Consider the following 13,726-nt stretch of genomic DNA (forward strand, 5'->3'; position numbering starts at 1 on the left):
CTATACCTGCATATTTGGATTTATGGATGTGGTGGTATAGACTAACCATGTTATATTGATTGCCCTGTCACGGGCCGCAAACGTGACCATGGTTAGTCTAGGCCGAAAATAAAGTGGAAAAAGGGAATGGATGTGTGTTTGTGAATTGATTAAATGAACAGGGACTTTGGGCTTATCTCGTTATTATCGATTGCTCCATCACAAGCTGGAAATGTGAAACTAGCGATTGCCCCATCACAGGCTGGAAATGTGATACTAGCGATTGCCCCGTCACAGGCTGGAAATGTGATACTATCGATTGCCCCGTCACGGAACGAAAACGTGACCGGGATGTAGCCCAAAGTCGGAAAGATAATTGATCCGGATCAAGTTAATATAGAATGAAAAGAAAAAGCATTGAAAACAGTAATGAAGGTTTATGAGCTATAATATGCTATATCATTCTTGTGTGACTGGACTTTTATTGATGTTTGATGTACATACTTATATTGATTATTTGAGTCTTTTGGAAACTGTTTATGTTTTCATGAAATGTGCATCGATTTATCGTGGTTTTCAAATCTATATTATTATGGTGTTGGTGTGGATGTGTAGGGGTTCTTACTGGGCTGTAAAGCTCACCCCCTTCTTTTTGTTTTCTCTTTTCAGAGTTGCAGGATGCATAAACATGGATGGGTTGGGCGCGGAGCGCGAGTATCAAAGTCATTAGCTAGTTAGTTTATCTTTCTTTGATGTCGATGTCGATGAACATTTGAAAATCTTGTAATTGAACTAATTTGTTTATTTGGACATGTCGAACTTGTTTATTTGAATTAAGTGATTAATTGTGGAATTATCGGATTTTTGTTCATCTTAGGCCTTGCATGATCTTTAGGGCACTGCTCTAGGGCTCATGCGGCCGGTCGCGTACCCGGACCCGGGTGCGGGGTTCGGGGCCTGACAGAGTAGTATCAGAGCTTAAGATTAAGGTATCCTAGGGTTTAGGTTCAGGTGAGTGAGTGGGGGAAGAATATTAAATGACTTACTAAAGTACCCCATAGATACATTTTCTTTGCAATCTTAAAATGTTAAAAGTAACTTGTGTAGGTTGATATGGCACGAGGGAGTGGACGTGGGCGTAATAGGAGGCCGACTCACTTTGCCGATGGCTCCACTGCTTGGACGCCCTCCGAACAACAAGAAGGTGCTCCACCCTCGCCGGCCAGGAGTATGCACCCGCAGGAACACCACGTCAACCCTGTTGGTAGTGCTCTGAAGATGGAAACCCCGAAAACTCCAAGGACAGGAACCTCGGGTGAGCCTGGAATTCAGCCTAATGAACCACTGAGTGCTTCTCAGATGATGCAAACAATGATGCAACAACAAGCTACTTCCCGTTCAGACATGATGAGAATGATGGAGATGCAACAACGCTTCATGGAACAGCAGCAACAATTTATGCAGCAACCGTTACAACATCAGCAGCAGCAGGTGACTCCTCAGTACCTACAGGGGGCTACGAGTCGGCAGGAGCATCATGTTTGTTTGGCAGAATTCAAAAAGTTTGCACCTTCAGCTTTTAAAGGAACTTCTGACCCTTTAGAGGCTGAGACTTGGTTGAATGAAATGGAAAAGGTTTTCAATGCTCTGAGATGCCCTGATGAGGATAGGGTTACTTTTGCTACATTTATGCTGCTGGAAGAAGCGGATATTTGGTGGAATGTGGAAAGAGGAAAGATGGGACAGAACGCTACATCTTTGACTTGGGAAGGATTTAAGGAGCTTTTCCGTGACAAGTATATTCCCCAAAGCGTGAGACGACAGAAATTTCGAGAGTTTACCCGGTTAGAGCAGGGGAATATGACGGTCGCAGAGTATGCTGCAAAGTTTGAGGAACTGGCCAGGTATGCCCTAGGACAGGTGGAGAATGAAAGAGAACGAGCTGAGAAGTTTGAAAGTGGACTTAGAGCCCGAATCAGACAACAGGTGTCTACCTTCGAGCTTTCTTCCTACAAGGATGTGGTTAACAAAGCTTTGGTAGTTGAAAGGGGCTTAAATGACACTCAAGAAGAGAGGGAAAGAATTTTGAAAAAGAGGAACAGACAAGCTGAGCTACAAAATAAGCAGGGCAGAAATACTGAATCCAAGCCCAAGAAACAAACTACTGTGAATGATAAAACTCAGCACAAGGATACTGTAAAATGCTATAGATGTGGTGGCCCCCATTATCGAAGAGACTGTCACTGGTTTAATGGGAATTATTTTTTATGTGGCCAACAGGGCCATAAGGCAGACACTTGTCCTAATCGCAGAGAGCAACAAACTCGACAGGCATCTCAGCGTATTCAGGGAGCTCCAACCAACCAAGCAACTCAGAATAAACAACGAGGAGGACATCAGAGGCCTAGAACTCAGGGGCGAGTCTATGCTCTTACACAACACGATGCCGACGCCTCTAACACCGTGGTGACAGGTACAATTGAAATCTCATCCACGAATGCCTATATTTTGATTGATCCTGGAGCTACTCATTCTTTTGTATCTACTGATTTTGTCGGAAGAAATAGTACATTGATTTCTTTACCACTAGAGACTGAACTGTGTGTCTCCATCCCTAATGGAGATGTAATCTTAGTTAACTCTGTCTACAAAGATTGTATCTTGAATATTGAAGGCAGGAAAATGAAAGTAAATTTACTAGTCCTAGGGATGAAGGATTTCGACATGATCCTTGGGATGGACTGGTTGGCAGCATATCATGCCACTGTTGACTGCTTCGAGAAAACAGTAAAATTTCAAATTTCTGGTCAGCTAGAGTGTACTTTTAATGGCAACAGAATGTCACCTCCGCCAAAAGTAATTTCAGCCATACAGGCCAAGCGACTCCTTCGGAAAGGTGATGAAGGATTCTTAGCCATGGTAATGGGCACCCAGCTGGAAGAACTCAAACTAGAAGACATTCCTATTGTGAGGGAATTTCCTGATGTCTTTCCAGAGGATTTGCCAAGATTACCCCCTGATAGAGAGGTTGAATTCTCCATTGATTTGATCCTGGCACTGGACCGATTTCTAAGGCCCCATATCGGATGGCTCTAGCTGAATTAAAAGTGCTAAAGGAACAACTACAGGAGCTGTTGGACAAGGGTTTCATCAGGCCTAGTGTTTCTCCTTGGGGTGCTCCTGTACTATTTGTGAAAAAGAAAGATGGCAGTTTCCGGCTTTGCATAGATTATCGAGAAATAAATGGAGTAATAGTGCGGAACAAATACCCTTTACCGAGAATTGATGATTTGTTCGATCAGCTGCAAGGGGCACAAATCTTCTCAAAACTTGATCTACGCTCCGGATATCACCAGTTGAGAATAAAGGCTGAAGACATACCAAAGACAGCATTCAGAACTAGATATGAACACTATGAGTTTTTAGTTATGCCCTTCGGGTTAACAAATGCACCAGCAGCCTTTATGGATCTTATGAATCGGGTGTTCAAACCCTACCTGGATCAATTTGTGGTAGTATTTATTGATGACATTCTAGTCTATTCAAAAAGTCCACAAGAGCATAAGGAGCATTTGAGGATAGTATTACAAACTCTTAGAGAAAACAAGCTTTATGGCAAGTTGCAGAAATGTGAGTTCTGGTTAAACAGTATCACCTTTCTCGGGCACGTGATCTCCAAGGATGGCATCTCTGTCGACCCAAAGAAAGTAGAGGCAGTAGTTCATTGGAGTAGACCTACTAATGTGTCCGAGGTGCGCAGCTTTTTGGGAATAGTGGGATATTATCGGAGATTCGTTGAGGGATTCTCTCGTATTGCCATGCCTCTATCTCGCCTAACCCAAAAGCAAGTAAAATTTGAATGGAAGGAGGATTGTGAGCAGAGTTTCAGGAGTTGAAAAGACAATTGGTGACAGCTCCGATATTGGCCCTTCCATCTGGAACAGGAGGCTTCAGCATCTATAGTGATGCATCACGCAAGGGCCTCGGCTGTGTTCTTATGCCGAATGAGAAGGTGATAGCCTATGCTTCTAGATAGTTGAAACCATATGAGCTGAATTACCCTACACATGATTTGGAGTTAGCAGCTGTGATCTTTGCTTTAAAAATATGGAGGCACTATTTATATGGTGAACATTGTGAAATTTTTACGGACCACAAAAGTTTGAAGTATATCTATACTCAAAAGGAGCTGAATTTGAGGCAAAGAAGATGGTTAGAGCTATTAAAAGATTATGATCTAACTATCAATTACCATCCGGAAAAAGCAAATGTTGTGGCCGATGCTCTAAGCAGAAAATCTTCAAGTAAATTAGCGGCTCTGATCACTACACAAAGAAACATTTTGTTGGACTTGAAGAGATATGAAATTGAAGTACGACTGCATGATCCTCAAGTACGACTTGCTAATCTTATGGTGCAGCCTACCTTGATTGAAAGAATTAAGTCATCTCAAAAAGAGGATTCAGAATTACAGAGGGTAAGGGGAATAGTAGAGTCTGGTGTTCAAAGCGAATTCCATGTGCATGAGGATGGTTCCTTAAGATTTGGTAGCAGATTGTGCGTCCCTAAAGTTCCAGAATTAAGAAATGAAATTTTAGAGGAGGCTCTTAGCTCGGCTTATACAATGCATCTAGGAGGCACAAAGATGTATCAGAATTTAAAGAAACATTTTTGGTGGAGTGGTATGAAAAAGGATATTGCTCAATTTGTAGCTCAGTGTCTAGTATGTCAATAGGTAAAAGCAGAACATCAGAGACCTGCGGGACCATTACAGTCTCTACTTATTCCTCAATGGAAGTGGGAGCATATCACCATGGACTTTGTGACTAGCTTGCCAAAAAACCTACGAGGTAATGATGCCGTGTGGGTAATTGTTGACCGGCTAACCAAATCAGCACACTTTTTGCCTTTCAGAGTTGGTTTCTCCTTAAAAAGATTGGCAGGCTTATATATAGAGCATATTGTGAAGTTGCATGGGGTCCCAGTTACCATTGTGTCAGACAGAGACAGTAGATTTGTATCACAGTTTTGGAAGAGTCTTCGTAAGGCTCTTGGAACCAAATTGAGCTTTAGCACAGCTTTCCACCCCCAAACCGATGGACAGTCAGAAAGAACCATCCAGATCTTGGAAGACATGTTGAGAGCCTGTGTTATGGATCTAGGAGCGTGGGATGGCCACTTATCACTAATAGAGTTTGCTTACAATAATAGCTATCAAGCAAGCATACAAATGGCTCCTTTTGAGGCATTGTATGGCCGGAAGTGTCGATCTCCTATTTCTTGGGATGACGTGGGCGAGAGAAAATTATTAGGCCCAGAGATAGTACAACAGACTGTTGATAAGGTGCAAGTGATCAGAGAACGACTCCGTACAGCTCAGAGTCGCCAAAAGAGTTATGCTGATAATAGGAGAACTGAAATTTCAAATTGGAGATCATGTTTTCTTGAGAGTGTCACCTACAAAAGGTGTGATGAGATTTGGGGTTCATGGCAAATTGAGCCCTAGGTATGTTGGTCCATTTGAGATTTTGGACAAGGTTGGGGAGGTGGCGTATCGACCGGCTTTACCACCGGCTTTATCCAGTGTGCACAATGTTTTTCATGTGTCAATGTTGAAGAAATATGTCCTAGATCCGAGTCATGTGGTAGCATATGAGCCATTATATCTTCAGGAAGATTTGACTTATGAGGAGTTTCCGGTACGAATTGTGGACAGAAAGGATCAAGTACTACGACACCGAGCCATTCCTTTTGTAAAGGTACCATGGAATAATCATATAGAAAGAGAGGCTACTTGGGAGCTCGAAGAAGAGATGAAAGTCAAATATCCGCAGCTTTTTGAAACTTCAGGTATGTCAATTTCGAGGACGAAATTCTTTTTTTGGAGGGGAGAATGTAAAGGCCCGCATGTGGTTGGGCCGGCCTCCAAGCAAGGCGGCCCAACACATGAGAAAGGAGGGAGGGAGACTCCCGATTGGCTCCCTCCCCTGTTTTCAAACCCTTCTCCCCTCCTTTCGAATCCATCGGAGGGGAGGTTATAAGGTGATAAAACCATACCAAATCAGGGAGATTTCCTCCCTTTCTTTTCCTAGGGCATCAACCGAGGGCCTTTCCACACACACACAAAAAAAAAAAAGAGAAGGGAGATTGGGTTCTACCTTGCCGCGGGAGGGATCGGAGCTTTCGCCGTCGAGCCGGTCGGGAGGAGCTCGCCGAAGGCAAGGTGAGCACCTTCTCCTTCTTCTCCTTCGTCTTTGGCTATTATTTCCTTGGGGATGTGGCCGGGAAGCCGCCGGGCAGATGGGGAAAGCCGAGCCTCTGTTCAGCCTTCTCCCCTTCCGTTCCGGCCGGCCGTCGCCGGGCGTGACACCACCATGGCGCGTCGCCGGGTGTGGCACCGCCGGCACCGCCACAGGCCGACGACCAGGGGGCGTCGCCGGCCGTGGGCCACCTGCTGCCGAACCCCCCTTCTCCCCTTTCCGTCGGGAAGGAAGAAAAGAGAAAGAGAGAGGGTCTTTCCACTCCCTTTCTCTTATTATATTTTCCTCTTATTATATTATTTGTTGTTGGGTTCTCTCCTTACACTTGGATTTGGGGAGATCATGGCTTTGAGGACTCTAGATAGTCCTGGGATGCTAGATTTTAGAAGACCCTTTAGAGGATTAAACAGGGGTCCTAGATCATCATATATCTTTGATAAATTTTAATGATGACTTGGTTCTGTAGGAAAACAATCTATTGGACGAGAGGACGCTGAGCAGACTCCTGCGCATTCCGGTTCATAGATCGTCGTGAGAGCGGATGATTAGTTGTCTGAGTTTTCAATAAAGGGTAAGAATCCTTGTACGCCAATCTTACATGATAAAAATATTTTCGCATTATATATGTTTGATATGCTATGATCCAGACAAAGCAAAACAGTTTTATATTTAATTATATTTTGATCGTGATGGCTTGTGATTGGTATTATGATGGATGCATGTATGTGTATAACCTATACCTGCATATTTGGATTTATGGATGTGGTGGTATGGACTAACCATGTTATATTGATTGCCCTGTCACGGGCCGGAAACGCGACCATGGTTAGTCTAGGCCGGAAATAAAGTGGACAAAGGGAATGGATGTGTGTTTGTGAATTGATTAAATGAACAGGAACTTTGGGGTTATCTCGTTATTATCGATTGCCCCATCACAGGCTGGAAATATGATACTATCGATTGCCCCGTCACAGGCTGGAACTATGATACTATCGATTGCCCCGTCACGGGCCGGAAACGTGACCGGGATGTAACCCAAAGTCGGAAAGATAATTGATCCGGATCAAGTTAATATAGAATGAAAAGAAAAAGCATTGAAAACAGTAATGAAGGTTTATGAGCTATGATATGCTATATCATTCTTGTGTGACTGGACTTTTATTGATGTTTGATGTACATACTTATATTGATTATTTGAGTCTTTTGGAAACTGTTTATGTTTTCATGAAATGTGCATCGATTTATCGTGGTTTTCAAATCTATATTATTATTGTGTTGGTGTGGATATGTAGGGGTTCCTACTGGGCTGTAAAGCTCACCCCCCTTCTTTTTGTTTTCTCTTTTCAGAGTTGCAGGATGCAAAAACATGGATGGGTTGGGCGCGAAGCGCGAGTATCAAAGTCATTAGCTAGTTAGTTAGTTTATCTTTCTTTGATGTCGATGTCGATGAACATTTGAAAATCTTGTAATTGAACTAATTTGTTTATTTGGACATGTCGAACTTGTCTATTTGAATTAAATGATTAACTGTGGAATTATCCGATTTTTGTTCATCTTAGGCCTTGCATGATCTTTAGGGCACTGCTCTAGGGCTCATGCGGCTGGTCGCGTACCGGACCCGGATGCGGGGTTCGGGGCCTGACAGAGTAGTATCAGAGCTTAAGGTTAAGGTATCCTAGGGTTTAGGTTCAGGTTTGAGTGAGTGGGGGAAGAATATTAAATAACTTACTAAAGTACCCCATAGATACATTTTCTTTGCAATCCTAAAATGTTAAAAGTAACTTGTGCAGGTTGATATGGCACGAGGGAGTGGACGTGGACGTAATAGGAGGCCGACTCACTTTGCCGAAGGCTCCGCTGCTGGGACGCCCTCCAAACAACAAGAAGGTGCTCCACCCTCACCGGCCAGGAGTATGCACCCTCAGGAACACCACGTCAACCCTGTTGGTAGTGCTCTGAAGATGGAAACCCCGAAAACTCCAAGGACAGGAACCTCGGGTGAGCCTGAAATTCAGCCTAATGAACCACTGAGTGCTTCTCAGATGATGCAAACAATGATGCAACAAGCTACTTCCCGTTCAGACATGATGAGAATGATGGAGATGCAACAACGCTTCATGGAACAGCAGCAACAATTTATGCAGCAACAGTTACAACATCAGCAGCAGCAGGTGACTCCTCAGTACCTACAGGGGGCTACGAGTCGGCAGGAGCATCATGTTAGTTTGGCAGAATTCAATAAGTTTGCACCTTCAGCTTTTAAAGGCACTTCTGACCCTTTAGAGGCTGAGACTTGGCTGAATGAAATGGAAAAGGTTTTCAATGCTCTGAGATGCCCTGATGAGGATAGGGTTACTTTTGCTACATTTATGCTGCTGGAAGAAGCGGATATTTGGTGGAATGTGGAAAGAGGAAAGATGGGACAGAACGCTACATCTTTGATTTGGGAAGGATTTAAGGAGCTTTTCCGTGACAAGTATATTCCCCAAAGCGTGAGACGGCAGAAATTTCGAGAGTTTACCCGGTTAGAGCAGGGGAATATGACGGTCGCAGAGTATGCTGCAAAGTTTGAGGAATTGGCCAGGTATGCCCCAGGACAGGTGGAGAATGAAAGAGAACGAGCTGAGAAGTTTGAAAGTGGACTTAGAGCCCGAATCAGACAACAGGTGTCTACCTTCGAGCTTTCTTCCTACAAGGATGTGGTTAACAAAGCTTTGGTAGTTGAAAGGGGCTTAAATGACACTCAAGAAGAGAGGGAAAGAATTTTGAAAAAGAGGAACAGACAAGCTGAGCTACAAAATAAGCAGGGCAGAAATACTGAATCCAAGCCCAAGAAACAAACTACTATGAATGATAAAACTCAGCACAAGGATACTGTAAAATGCTATAGTTGTGGTGGCCCCCACTATCGAAGAGACTGTCACTGGTTTAATGGGAATTGTTTTTTATATGGCCAACAGGGCCATAGGGCAGACACTTGTCCTAATCACAGAGAGCAACAAACTCGACAGGTATCTCAGCCTATTCAGGGAGCTCCAACCAACCAAGCAACTCAGAATGAACAACGAGGACATCAGAGGCCTAGAACTCAGGGGCGAGTCTATGCTCTTACACAACACGATACCGACGCCTCTAACACCGTGGTGACAGGTACAATTGAAATCTCGCCGGGTGTGGCACCGCCGGCACCGCCACAGGCCGACGACCAGTGGGCGTCGCCGGCCGTGGGCCACCTGCTGCCGAACCCCCCTTCTCCCCTTTCCGTCGGGAAGGAAGAAAAGAGAAAGAGAGAGGGTCTTTCCACTCCCTTTCTCTTATTATATTTTCCTCTTATTATATTATTTGTTGTTGGATTCTCTCCTTACACTTGGATCTAGGGAGATCATGGCTTTGAGGACTCTAGATAGTCTTGGGATGCTAGATTTTAGAGGACCCTTTAGAGGATTAAACAGGAGTCCTAGATCATCATATATCTTTGATAAATTTTAATGATAACTTGGTTCTGTAGGGAAACAATCTATTGGACGAGAGGACGCTGAGCAGAGTCCTGCGCATTCCGGTTCATAGATCGCCATGAGGGCGGATGATTAGTTGTCTGAGTTTTCAATAAAGGGTAAGAATCCTTGTACGCCAATCCTACATGATAAAAATATTTTCGCATTATATATGTTTGATATGCTATGATCCAGACAAAGCAAAACAGTTTTATATTTAATTATATTTTGATCGTGATGGCTTGTGATTGGTATTATGATGGATGCATGTATGTGTATAACCTATACCTGCATATTTGGATTTATGGATGTGGTGGTATAGACTAACCATGTTATATTGATTGCCCTGTCACGGGCCGCAAACGTGACCATGGTTAGTTTAGGCCGGAAATAAAGTGGAAAAAGGGAATGGATGTGTGTTTGTGAATTGATTAAATGAACAGGGACTTTGAGCTTATCTCGTTATTATCGATTGCCCCATCACAGGCTGGAAATGTGATACTATCGATTGCCCCATCACAGGCTGGAAATGTGATACTATCGATTGCCCCGTCACGGGCCGAAAACGTGACCGGGATGTAGCTCAAAGTCGGAAAAATAATTGATCCGGATCAAGTTAATATAGAATGAAAAGAAAAAGCATTGAAAACAGTAATGAAGGTTTATGAGCTATGATATGCTATATCATTCTTGTGTGACTGGACTTTTATTGATGTTTGATGTACATACTTTTATTGATTATTTGAGTCTTTTGGAAACTGTTTATGTTTTCATGAAATGTGCATCGATTTATCGTGGTTTTCAAATCTATATTATTATTGTGTTGGTGTGGATGTGTAGGGGTTCTTACTGGGCTGTAAAGCTCACCCCCCTTCTTTTTGTTTTCTCTTTTCAGTGTTGCAGGATGCATAAACATGGATGGGTTGGGCGCGGAGCGCGAGTATCAAAGTCATTAGCTAGTTAGTTAGTTTATCTTTCTTTGATGTCGATGTCGATGAACATTTGAAGATATTGTAATTAAACTAATTTGTTTATTTGGACATGTCGAACTTGTCTATTTGAATTAAGTGATTAACTGTGGAATTATCGGATTTTTGTTCATCTTAGGCCTTGCATGATCTTTAGGGCACTGCTCTAGGGCTCATGCGGCCGGTCGCGTACCGGACCCGGGTGCGGGGTTCGGGGCGTGACAGTAGTATTTGGAATCATTGGGAGTTTGCTAGCAGGAATTGGTGAGAACTAAAAGGGAGAAGGCACTACTATCTTACAATATGCAGATGATATAATGCTGTTTTGCGAGGCAGATTAAAGCAGGTACCAATCTTTAAACTTATTTTTTATGTGTTTGAACTTCTAACCAGGCTCTCAGTCAACTTAATAAAAGTCAGTGAACTTGAGTGGAAACACAGGAAGAGTTGCAGCCCTGGTCCTGACTTCTGGACTTCAAGTGGGATAATCTTCCTATTAATTATCTTGAACTCCTGTTGTCAGATGGAAAAACTGAAATAGACAGTTGGAAGAGATTAACAAAGTAGATAGAAGGCTAGCTGCATGGAAAGGTAAATTCTCTTCTTTGGAGGAAGTCAAACAATGGCAAATTCAGTTCTACCAGCTATTTCGGTGTACCATATGCCATTATGTAACCTAACTAATTGGGTGATTAAAAGAATTGATGGTATTAGTAAAACAATTTTCTGGAAAGAATACAGAAGCTGCAGGGATTTCTTGTCTCATTAAATCAGGAACAGATGCAAAACTCGAGAGGATAAAAGACCTAGAAAGGATGAATATGGCTCTGCTTGCTATATGAGGATGGAGATATTTGAGACAAGAAGATTTCATTTGAAAGAATGGTCTCTTTGAACTATCACAGGAAAATCAGATTGAAGCTTTTTGTGATTATACCTTGTAGGAAGATGTCACCTTTGTGGAGAGACATTTGCAGAACCATGCATTTATGGAATCAACTTTCTCCCATGGTGGTAAGAACATAAGATTTTGGATCACTGCCTGGTTAAGTGAAATTCAGTTTGCAATTTTTGTCCATCTTTCTTTCAGACAGTGGATAAAAAGGCTTGCACCATGGCTAAACAATTTAGCGGAAGCCAAAAATGGTTGGGCTTTTTCATTTCACAGGTCATTGAATCAGGAGGTACAGGAAGAATGCACAAAGTGAAATGCTTGGAAGCAGTTAGTCCAGAATTCTATCAAAGGACATAAGGTGAAATAGAAAGGATATTTAGAAGGAAGGATTTCAGTGAAAGAAATGTATAAACTTATTAATGATGGGGTTAGAATCTTCATGCAGCTGGCATTGGACCAAGTACCAAAAATAATATGAGCAAAGGATTGATGGTAAAGGTACAGTGTGTACTTTGTTAATAGGAGGAAAATGCTTCTGGCTTATTTCTAAGTTGCAATTTCTTTAAACAAATTTGAAAGGAAATATTTCAGACTGGGCTTTGCTATACCAACCCATGCTGCTTGCCCTAGACCATACTGGTACCAGTACAGTATTGAGGTTTGGTTTGGTATATAAGCCGAATTAGATCATACTGGTTTGAACCGAGCAGAACCGCCTGTATCACCCGGTATCGAACAATGCTATCTGGTTTCGAGTGGTACCATGGCTGAAAATGAGAATCAGTATTGGAAGCCTATCTGAGTATCGGGTCATACTATATATATTGACCATACCATCCCAAGATATTTCGGTGCCAGTTTTGTAAACCTTACTTCAAACCATAAAAATCTAAGGGAATGCTCCCTCATTGTCGTCATTGTGGACAGTTGAGGAAGAAAAGAATTCCGAAACAGTTCAGACTGGCTTGGGATCTATTTGGCTTCGTGGTGATTTGGAGCATCTGGAAGGAATGTATTAGAAGAATCTTCACTATGAAGCAAAGTAGGCCGAATCGGACCGGACCGCTCGGCTAGGCCCGTACCGAGCCGACCCCGTGAGGAACCAGGTCAGTTCTCCCATTAATATCGGTTCTAGGCCGGAACGGATTCCAAACTGTCCGGAACCGGCCGAAAACAGGCGAAACCGTTCAAAATCGATTGGTTCTATTTAAAATCGGTACAAACCATCCGGTTGGCACCGAGTAGACCCGGTTCAGAACTAAGCCCTCTCCCCATTTGTTTCGTTTGTTAAAAGGTGTTGGGAAGGCCTTCCTAACACCTCTGCTTCGTTTAGCCTTAAGACGCCTAAATGGCTCCCCCTTCTCCGCAATTTGCAAAATCACACTGATTCAGCACGATTGAAAGATCCAAGCCTAAATGAAGTGTGCTTCCTCTTTTTTATCTCATTTTCTCTATTTTCTGAAAGGAGACTTTAAAAAGTAGCTAAAAATTTGCAAAATAAGAGAAGATCATGCCAAAATTTTCGATTTGGGCATAATTTTATTATATGTTGTAGATCTATAAATGATTTAAACGATGATAAAAAATAAATTTTTGGGTTATATATAATTTTTAAAAATTAAAAATATATTTTTAGAATAAAAAATAATAGTTATATAACTTATAAAATTAGAAGCGTATTTAAGGGCACGCATGCTACTCTCTAGAAAAATTTGGTATCTATTTATTCAAGTTTTGATACCATAATGCGCACAGTGGCCTAGGCCTAAATTTGAAAAAAATTAAGAAATAATCTTTAATGCATATCCACGGGCTTAGAAAAATATATATAGCATCCATTGTTAGATTCTACATGGATCTGAGCTGAAATTAATTTTTTTAAATATTTATATTTAATTTTTTTAAAAAACTTTAAAACTAATTATTGAAAAAGATGCATCATTTAGGTTAAACCAGAATCATAAAAATTTAAAAAAAATAAAAAATATCAAATTAGACTTACAATCATTGAAAAAGATTGATTACTAATTAACTGAACTTAAAAAACTCAAAAAAAATTTTAAGCATGCCGGTATGGAACCGGCAGACCCAAGCATACCATGTCGATGCGGTATCGAATCGATAACATAC

At 42.0% G+C, this 13,726-nt stretch overlaps 1 protein-coding gene across 2 annotated transcripts in view; it reads right to left on the reverse strand.

Annotated features, from left to right (window-relative positions):
- Positions 1–13,726, reverse strand: part of LOC103722587 (D-lactate dehydrogenase [cytochrome], mitochondrial) — a 94,003-nt gene that overhangs the window by 2,070 nt on the left and 78,207 nt on the right. The window lies entirely within an intron of this gene.

This window comes from Phoenix dactylifera, unplaced genomic scaffold (genome assembly GCF_009389715.1).
Source record: "Phoenix dactylifera cultivar Barhee BC4 unplaced genomic scaffold, palm_55x_up_171113_PBpolish2nd_filt_p 000268F, whole genome shotgun sequence".
NCBI classification, from domain to species: domain Eukaryota; kingdom Viridiplantae; phylum Streptophyta; class Magnoliopsida; order Arecales; family Arecaceae; genus Phoenix; species Phoenix dactylifera.